The 8,965-nt window shown below is 28.7% G+C and overlaps 1 non-coding gene across 1 annotated transcript; it reads right to left on the bottom strand.

The window, feature by feature from the left end:
* Nucleotides 1–5,276: 5,276 nt before the first annotated feature.
* Nucleotides 5,277–5,350, bottom strand: TRNAT-AGU (transfer RNA threonine (anticodon AGU)). The gene has a single exon. It is a non-coding gene; the product is annotated as a tRNA-Thr (tRNA).
* Nucleotides 5,351–8,965: the final 3,615 nt, after the last annotated feature.

Raw genomic sequence — 8,965 nt, 5'->3', positions numbered from 1 at the left:
TGTGGATATGATTATTTTAATGCTACAGAAACTAAATTTGGCAAGATTGTTCTTTCTGATATATTTAAAAAATGTGCCAACTTATAGAATTATAGAGCAGATAAAACAAATTTTAGAATTTTTTTATTTTTGAGATGAATGAAGAATGTTCCTAAAATGTTCCAATAGCTGTAGACGTAGTAGTTTTAATGCTACAGCAATTAAATTTGGCAGGAATATTCTCTCTGAAGCGATTAAAAAGCATGAACAATTTCAGAATTATAGAGCAAAAAATACAAGTTTTTTGAATTTTCTATTTTTGAGATAAATTAAAAATGTTCCCAAAATGTTCGAAAGGCTGTAAATCTAGTAATTTTAGTGCTACAACAACTAAATTTGGCAAGATTGTTCTCTCTCAGATATTTGAAAAGTGTGCCAAATTATAGAATTATAGAGCAAAAAAGACAAATTTAAAAATTTTTTGTTTTTTAAATGATTAAAAAATGTTCTCAAAATGTTCTGAACGCTGTAGATCTGGTAATTTTAATGCGACTGCAACTAAATTTGATAGAAATGTTTTTTCTGAGGTTACTAAAAAGCGTGCAAAATTACAGAATTATAGAGCAAAAAATACAAATTTTAGAATTTTATATTTTTCAGATCAATTAAAAATTATTTTGTTCTAGGTTCGAATATTTCTTTTCATTCAGTTTGTTGGCTTCCACGCAGATAATTAATCCTGGAAACGTATCAATGGAGGTTTGAGTTGGGGAATTAATAAAACGAAACAACATCACAGTTTCAAACAAATTTCTATGTTACTAGGCGTTGGTAGAACTGTAAGGAAATAACAATAACCTCAAACTGTCAAGTAGCGTTTGGGGTACTCGCCAGTGTTACCAACTGCTGTATTGTTTATCAACAAAGCGCAGGAAATTGGAACGGAACGCTGCTTCTTGTCAATAAAACATAATTTCAGTCTACCTATTTCTCAATTTCCATAAAGCTCCTTTTGCATATCCCAGCAGAGCTACTTTTATGGATTTGGGGTGATTTATTTTATACATAAATCACGACAGACATAAAAAGAATTGTTAGTCACATCGACTTTAAGGTATTTTTCAAGAACAGAAATTTTTTAAGGTTTCGTGTATCAATACGAAACCAATTGGAATCAACCCGGAAAAGTTGTTTGTAATGCACTTTCATAAAATCTTGATATCGTCTGAAAAGTGGTAAACAACGATATCGTTTCGTTTCCACAGTTTAGATAAGTATTTACTACCGAGATTTCATTCCTTATTGTTCATTTTTCCTCAATCGTTTGAAATTTTCATTCCGTCAAGTTGGTGAAACTGTCAGTTTTGTCAAGTTCCGGCAGGAGTACCAACTCGCAACTAAAAATAACACTAAAAATCAGACAAAGTAATTAAGTTTCATTATTATTCTTACAATTCCGCAAGTGCCACTTTGTTGAAAATAAACAAGCCTCGTGTAGGTGGACTCATTCATCGCGAGCGGTCGACGGAAATGCTAAAAAAACAAACTCCACTACCGTGAAATAGAACAATTGGTCTTATAATCCGAAATGAAATTAATTAGAATTCCCTGTAGCGACGAAGCGGCGGATAAATTTCAAAATAACAACCGCAGCGCACTTTAATTATCAACAAAAGAAGGTAAAAAAAATGACGAGTAGGCTTTTTTAAATTCAGCAAGCTGTGACTTTTAGTGAGATGTTGGTAACACTGAAAGTCAACCCATTTTGACGGTTGTGTCGATTTGCAATTGTTTTTTCAGTGGTACCAAGTTACAGTCGGATTAGGTTGTGTTCAGTTTGTGTTAAGTTCGGTGTTGGTAGCATTGCCTTTCAAAAATTTGACGTTGTTCATTTTGAGACAAAATTTTAAGATCGAAACTAAAAAATTATTTTTTATAACAAAAAAAAAATCTAAAATTTGTCTTTTTTCCTATAATTTTTATTTAAAGATAAAAAATTCTAAAATTTGTCCTTTTTGCTCTATAAATCTGTAATTTCGCAAACTTTTTATGCACTTCAAAAATAACAATGCTGCCAAATTTAGTTGCAGTATCTTTGAAACTACCAAATTCACAGCTCTTAATACAAAATGCGCAGATTTTTTAATCATTTCAAAATAAAAAAAATCTAATATTTGTCTCATTTGTTCTATAATTTTATAATTTTACATGCCTTTAAAGCACCTCATATAGAACAATCTTTCCAAATTTTGTTGTTGTAACACTAACATTACTAAATCTATAACCGTTAGAACAAAATGGGGTCATTTTTTATTTATCTCAAAAATAAAAATCCTAAAATTTGTCTTTTTTGCTATATAATTCTGAAATTTTGCATGCTTTTTAAACACCCCATTGAAAACAAACAAATTTAGTTGCTGTAGCATTAAAATTACCACATCTACAGACCTAAGAACAAAAAAAACATTTTAGGCATCTCAAAATTAAACAATTCTAATATTTGTCTCTTTTGCTCTATAATTCTGTAATTTAGAACTCTGATTAAGCACTTCAAAATAAAGAAATTTAGAAAATTTAGTTGCTTAAGCATTAAAATTACTACATCTACAGACCTAAGAACAAAAAAAAAACATTTTAGGCATCTCAAAAATAAAAAATTCTACAATTTGGTCTCTTTTGCTCTATAAATCTTAGATTTGGCACTCCAATTGAGCACCTCAAAATAAACAATCTTACCAAATTTAGTTACTATACTATTAAAATTACCAAATCAACGGCCATCAGAACAAAATGAGGACATTTATTACTCATATTAAAATTTAAAAAAATGTAAAATTTTGTCTCTTTTGCTCTATAATTGTTTAATTTAGCACTCTGATTAGGCACTTCAAAATAAACAATTTTACGAAATTTAATTGCTATAGCATTTAAATTACCACATGCACATCTCTAAGAACTAAAAAAAAAACATTTTTTAGTTATCTCAAAAATAAAAAAATCCAAAATTTGACTATTTAGCTCTATAATTCTACAATTTAGCATTTCTAATTAAGTGCCTTAAAGTGAACAATATTGTCAAATGTAGTTGCAATAGCATTACAATTACCAAATCCACGGCCCTTAAAACAAAATAGGAACATTTTTTACGCATCTCAAAAATAAATAAATCGAAATTTTATATCTTTCGCTCTATAATTCTGTAATTAGGTCCACTGATTAAGTACTTCAAAATAAACAATTTTACCAAATTTAGTTGTTGTAGTATTAAAATTATCAAATTCACTGCACTTAAAACACAACAGGAACATTTTTTACTCATCTCAAAATTAAACAATTCTAAAATTTGTCTCTTTTGCTCTATAATTCTGAAATTTATAACACCGATTAAGCACTTCAAAATAACGGAATTTAGTAAATTTAGTTGCTTAAGCATTAAAATTACCACATCTACAGACCTAAGAACAAAGAAAAACATTTTACGCATCTCAAAAATAAAAAATTCTACAATTTGGTCTCTTTTGCTCTATAAATCTTAGATTTGGCACTCCAATTTAGCACCTCTAAATAAACAATCTTACCAAATTTAGTTACTGTATCATTAAAATTACCAAATCAACGGCCAACAGAACAAAATAAGGACATTTATTACTCATATTAAAATTTAAAAAAATGTAAAATTTTGTTTCTTTTGCTCTATAATTCGTTAATTTGGCACACTGATTAGGCACTTCAAAATAAACAATTTTACCAAATTTAGTTGTTGTTGTATAATAATTATCAAATCCACGGTACTTAAAACAAAATAGGAACATTTTTTACTCATCTCAAAATTAAACAATTCTAAAATTTGTCTTTTTTGCTCTATAATTTTGTAATTTAAAACACTGATTAAGCACTTCAAAATCAACAGTCTTATCAAATTTAGTTCCTATAGCATTAAAATTACCAAATCCACGGCCCTCAGAACAAAGCTTGGACAATTTTAGACATCTCAAAAATCAAAAATTTTAAATAATCAAAAATGTCTAAAATTTCTTTCACTAATTTTTAGATCTAGCAAACACCTTTGAGGTAGCTATTTCTCCAAATTTCAAAAATCAATTTACTAAAGCTTTTAAGTAATTTCAAAATTTTTCAGAATCTAAATTATGAAAAAAATTCTAAATAATGTCTTAACCTTTCAAAAATTTTGTAATTAGGCAGATCTATCAAGCAAATTTAAAGTACTAATCTCTACAGATTTCAATGACGCAGTCTAATTAATAACAAATTTTATAACAGATTTTTACGAAATTCCGAAATTTCTATCATCCTTAAAATATAAAAAAAAATCTAAAATCTATCTCGCTTTTTAAAATTGTTGTAATTTAGCAGATCTAGTAAACAACTTAAATTTCAAAGATGTCGCTCAAATAGTAACAAATTCACAAGCGCTTTAACAAAATTTCAAAATTTTTCTCACTTTTAAAAATTATTTCATACATAAAAAATCCAAACTTTGTTTTTCTTTACTATATATTTTTGTAATTTGTCACTTTTAATGAACACGCTTTACGTCTACTGAAAATAATAAAAAAAAATTCTAAAATTGGTCTCTTTTGCTTTATAATTCTGTAATTTGGTACACCTTTCAGACACATCAAAGAGAACAATCTTTAGTTGAAGTAGCGTTAAAATAACACAACGATAAACCTAAAAAAAGTTTATTTCTACACGCCGAAGTGTGCCTTAAGTTTGAATCACCATTGCCCAAACTGCATGAACACTACAAAATTGAATCAAATATCGTCTTAAGCAAAATTTCATTTCATTGCTATTTTTTGATTTGACTTCTACTTTGGACGTAAAATGCGATAAACGCTCCGTACGTTAGAAACGGAGTGAAGCCTCCACCACTGAGAGGAAAACGTTTCAGTACACGTTCTAGATACGCAAACGAACATATTATCCTTTCTTAATTTTTCCCTCTATTTTTCACTTTCATTCCGAGAATTAAATATTTTATTTTCATTCGGAATCTATAAACGCATGTCGGCGATTGAGCAGTGATTTACATTACCATCGCACCTGTTGCATTCCAATTTCGTAATGAAAAAGAGAGAAGAACCGACAACTTGTTGAAAAATTCGGAAACATGTTCAGTGGCGCCATCTCCCGAAAACTTTCTGTATTACATTTTACATCTTCCACGGAACTTTGGAATCTAACTGGACCAACAATGTGAAGAGACTCTCATATCAGAAATCGAAAAAAATTGAGGAAGTTTCGGAAAAAAGTGATGTCTGAGAGACAATTTGAGGCCCCGGGGGGATTCGAACCCCCGATCTCCTGTTTACTAGACAGGCGCTTTAACCAACTAAGCCACGGCGCCTTCAAGGGGATCATTTCTGCCCCACACTGATGGAACTTTGTAATTTCGTGTTCGATAAGAGAAGATGGAGTTCATTTTGATGTACGGAGATATGAAGCAGAAGATTTCGAGTCAAAATATAAAATTGCTATAATCTAAGGTGTAGGGGAGTGAATATATGTATTCTGTTGATGCAAATGTGTATATTTGGTTGCCTATATTACGACTAGTTGCTTCGCATTTGTTGAAATTAACCAATCACAAAGCCATTTTTCATGTATAAAATATTTGCATATTAATTAATAAGAACTTTATGATTGGTCAATTTTAAATTGCACTAGTTTTAAATCTCGAGTTCAATTTTTTTTCGCAAATTCACGTCAAATGTAGAATGTCTTTATTTTTTATAAATTTTGATGCTGCAGCAACTAAATTTGACCAAATTCTTATCTTTAATGTGTTCTAACAGTATGCCAAATTACAAAATTATCAAGCAAAAAATAACCAATTTTAGAATTTTTTATTTATGAGATGAATAAAAAATGTCCGATTAAGTTCTGGGAGTTGTGGATCTGGTAATTTTAGTGCTACAGCATCTAAATTTGGCAGGAGCGTTCTCTCTGGAGTGCTCAAAAGTCATGCAAAATTAAAGAATTATTATAGAGCAAAAAACAAATTAAAAAAAAATAATTTGTAGATGAATAAAAAATTTTGTTCGAAGGGCTGTGGATATGATCATTTTAATGCTACAGAAACTAAATTCCGTAAGATTGTTCTTTCTGGGATAATTAAAAAGTGTCAAATTATAGAATTATACATAGAGCAAAAAAAAACAAATTTAGAGTTTTTTATTTTTGGATGATTGAAAAAATGTTCCTAAAATCTTCTGAGGGCTCTATTGCTGGTAATTTTAATGCGGCAGCAACTTAATTTAGCAGAAGTGTTTTCTTTGAGGTGCTTAAAAAGCGTACAAAATTTCGGAATTATTGAGTGAAAATGACAAGTTTTAAAAAATGTTATTTTTAAGATGAATAAAAAACGTCCCCATTTTGTTTTGAAGGCTATGGATCTAGTAATTTTACTGCTACAATAACAAAATTTGGCAAGATTGTTCCCTCCGAAATATTTAAAAAGTGTGGCAACTTATAGAATTATAGAGCAAATGAAACAAATTTTAGAATTCTTTTATTTTTGAGATGACTAAAAAATGTCCCCATTTTGATCTGGGGACTGTAGATCTGGTAATTTTAGCGCTACAAGAACTAAATTTAACAAGGTTGTTCTCTCTGAGATGTTCAAAAAGTGTGTCAAAGTATAGAATTAACGAGCACAAAAAAAAATTTTAGAATTTTTTGTTTTTGGAATGATTAAAAAATGTTCCCAAAATCTTCTGAGGGCTCTATTTCTGGTAATTTTAATGCGACAGCAACTAAATTTAGCAGAAGTGTTCTCACTGGAGTGATTAAAAAGTATGCAAAATTAAAAAAATATAAATCGGAAGAGACAAATTTTAGAATTTTTTTATTTTTGAAATGAATACAAAATATCCCTATTTTGTTTTGAAAACTATAGATTTAGTAACTTTAGTGCTACAACAACTAAATTTGGCAAGATTGTTCTCTCTCAGATGTTTGAAAAGTGTGCCAAATTATAGAATTATACAACAAAAAAGATAAATTTAGAATTTTTTGTTTTTTAAATGATTAAAAAATGTTCCCAAAAATGTTCTGAAGGCTGTAGATCTGGTAATTGTAATAAGACAGCAACTAAATTTGATAGGAATGTTCTTTCTGAAGTTACTAAAAAGCGTGCAAAATTACAGAATTATAGAGCAAAAGAAACAAATTTTAGAATTATTTTTCATATCAATAAAAAATTATTTTGTTTTAAGAGCTGTTGATCTAATAATATTAGTGCTACAGCAACTAAATTTAGCAAGATTTTTCCTTCTGAGGTGTTTAAAAAGTATGTCAAATTGTAGAGTTATACAGCAAAAAATTTAGAATTTGTATTTTTTAAGTGAATAAAAATTGACCCCATTCTGTTCCGAGGGCTGTAGATTTAGTAATTTTAGTGCTACAACAACTAAAGTCGGCAAAACTGTTCGCTCTGAGGTACTTGAAAGGTGTGCAAAATTATAGAAATATAGAGCAAAAGAAACAAATTTTAGATTTTTTTTTAAATTAATAAAAAATGACCCCAGTTTGTGCTGCGGGCTGTAGATTTAGTCATTTTAGTGCTACAGCAACTAAATTTGACAACAGTGTTTTTTTTTGAGGTGCTTCAAAAATATGCGAAATTACAGAATTATAAAAGAAAAGAGACAAATTTTAAATTTTTTTATCTTTGAGATCAAGAAAAAATGTTTTTACTTTGTTCTAAGGACTGTAGTACTTTAGTAATTTTAGTGCTACAACATTTAAGGTTGGCAAAATTCTTCTCTTTGGCATGCTTTAAAAGCATGGCAAATTACAGAATTATGGAGCAAAAGGGACAAGTTTTAGATTTTTTTTTAAAATGAATAAAAAAATATTCTAGATCTAGTAATTTTATTGCTACAGAAACAAAATTTTGCAGGAGTGTTTACTCTGAGGTTCTTAAAAAGCATGCAAAATTTTGGAATTATCGAGTAAAAAAACAAGTTTTTAATTTTTTTTTATTTTTAAGATGAATAAAAAATGTCCCCATTTTGTTTTGAAAGCTGTGGATTTAATAATTTTAGTGATACAACAACAAAATTTAGCAAGATTGTTCTCTCTGAGATATTTAAAAAGTGTGCCAACTTATAGAATTATAGAGCAAATAAGACAAATTTTAGAGTTTTTTATTTTTGAGATGAATAAAAAATGTTCCCAAAATGTTCCGAGAGCTGTAGACGTAGTAATTTTAATGCTACAGGAACTAAATTTAGCAGGAGTATTCTCTCTGAAGTGATTAAAAATCATAAAAAAATACAGACTCATAAAACAAAAAAAATGAGATTTTTTATTTTAGGAGATGAATAAAAAATGTCCCTATTTTGGTCTGAGGGCAGTAGATTTGGTAATTTAATTGCTACAGCAACTAATTTAATTGCTACAGCAACTAAATTTGGCATAAGAATTCTTTCTGAGGTGCTTAAAAGGCATGCAAATTTTCAATATTATAGAGGAAAAAAAAAACAAGTTTTAAGAATTTTTTATTTTTGAGATGAATAATAAATAAATGGTCCCAAAATGTTCGGAAGGCTGTGGATCTAGTAATTTTAGTGCTACAACAACTAAATTTGGCAAAATTGTTCTCTCTGAGATGTTTTTAAAGTGTGTCAAAGGATAGAATTAAAGTGAAAAAAAAAGCAAAATTAAAAAAATATATATTTTTGGGAGAATTAAAAAATGTTCTCAAAATGTTCTGAGGGCTCTATTTCTGGTAATTTTAATGCTACAGCAACAAAATTTGGCAAAAGTGTTCTCTCTGAAGTAATTAAAAAGTATGCAAAATTAATGAATTATAAATCAAAGGAGACAAATTTTAGAATTTTTTATTTTTGAGATGAATAAAAAATGACTATTTTGTTCTGAAAGCGGTAGATTTAGTCATTTTAGTGCTACAGCAACAAAATTTAACCAGAGTGTTTTTTTGAGGTGCTTCAAAAAC

This window comes from Gnatocerus cornutus, chromosome 1 (assembly GCF_029298725.1).
Source record: "Gnatocerus cornutus isolate USDA-ARS CGAHR chromosome 1, icGnaCorn1.1, whole genome shotgun sequence".
Classification (NCBI taxonomy): Eukaryota; Metazoa; Arthropoda; class Insecta; order Coleoptera; family Tenebrionidae; genus Gnatocerus; species Gnatocerus cornutus.
This window is presented reverse-complemented; position numbering and strand designations above follow the sequence as displayed.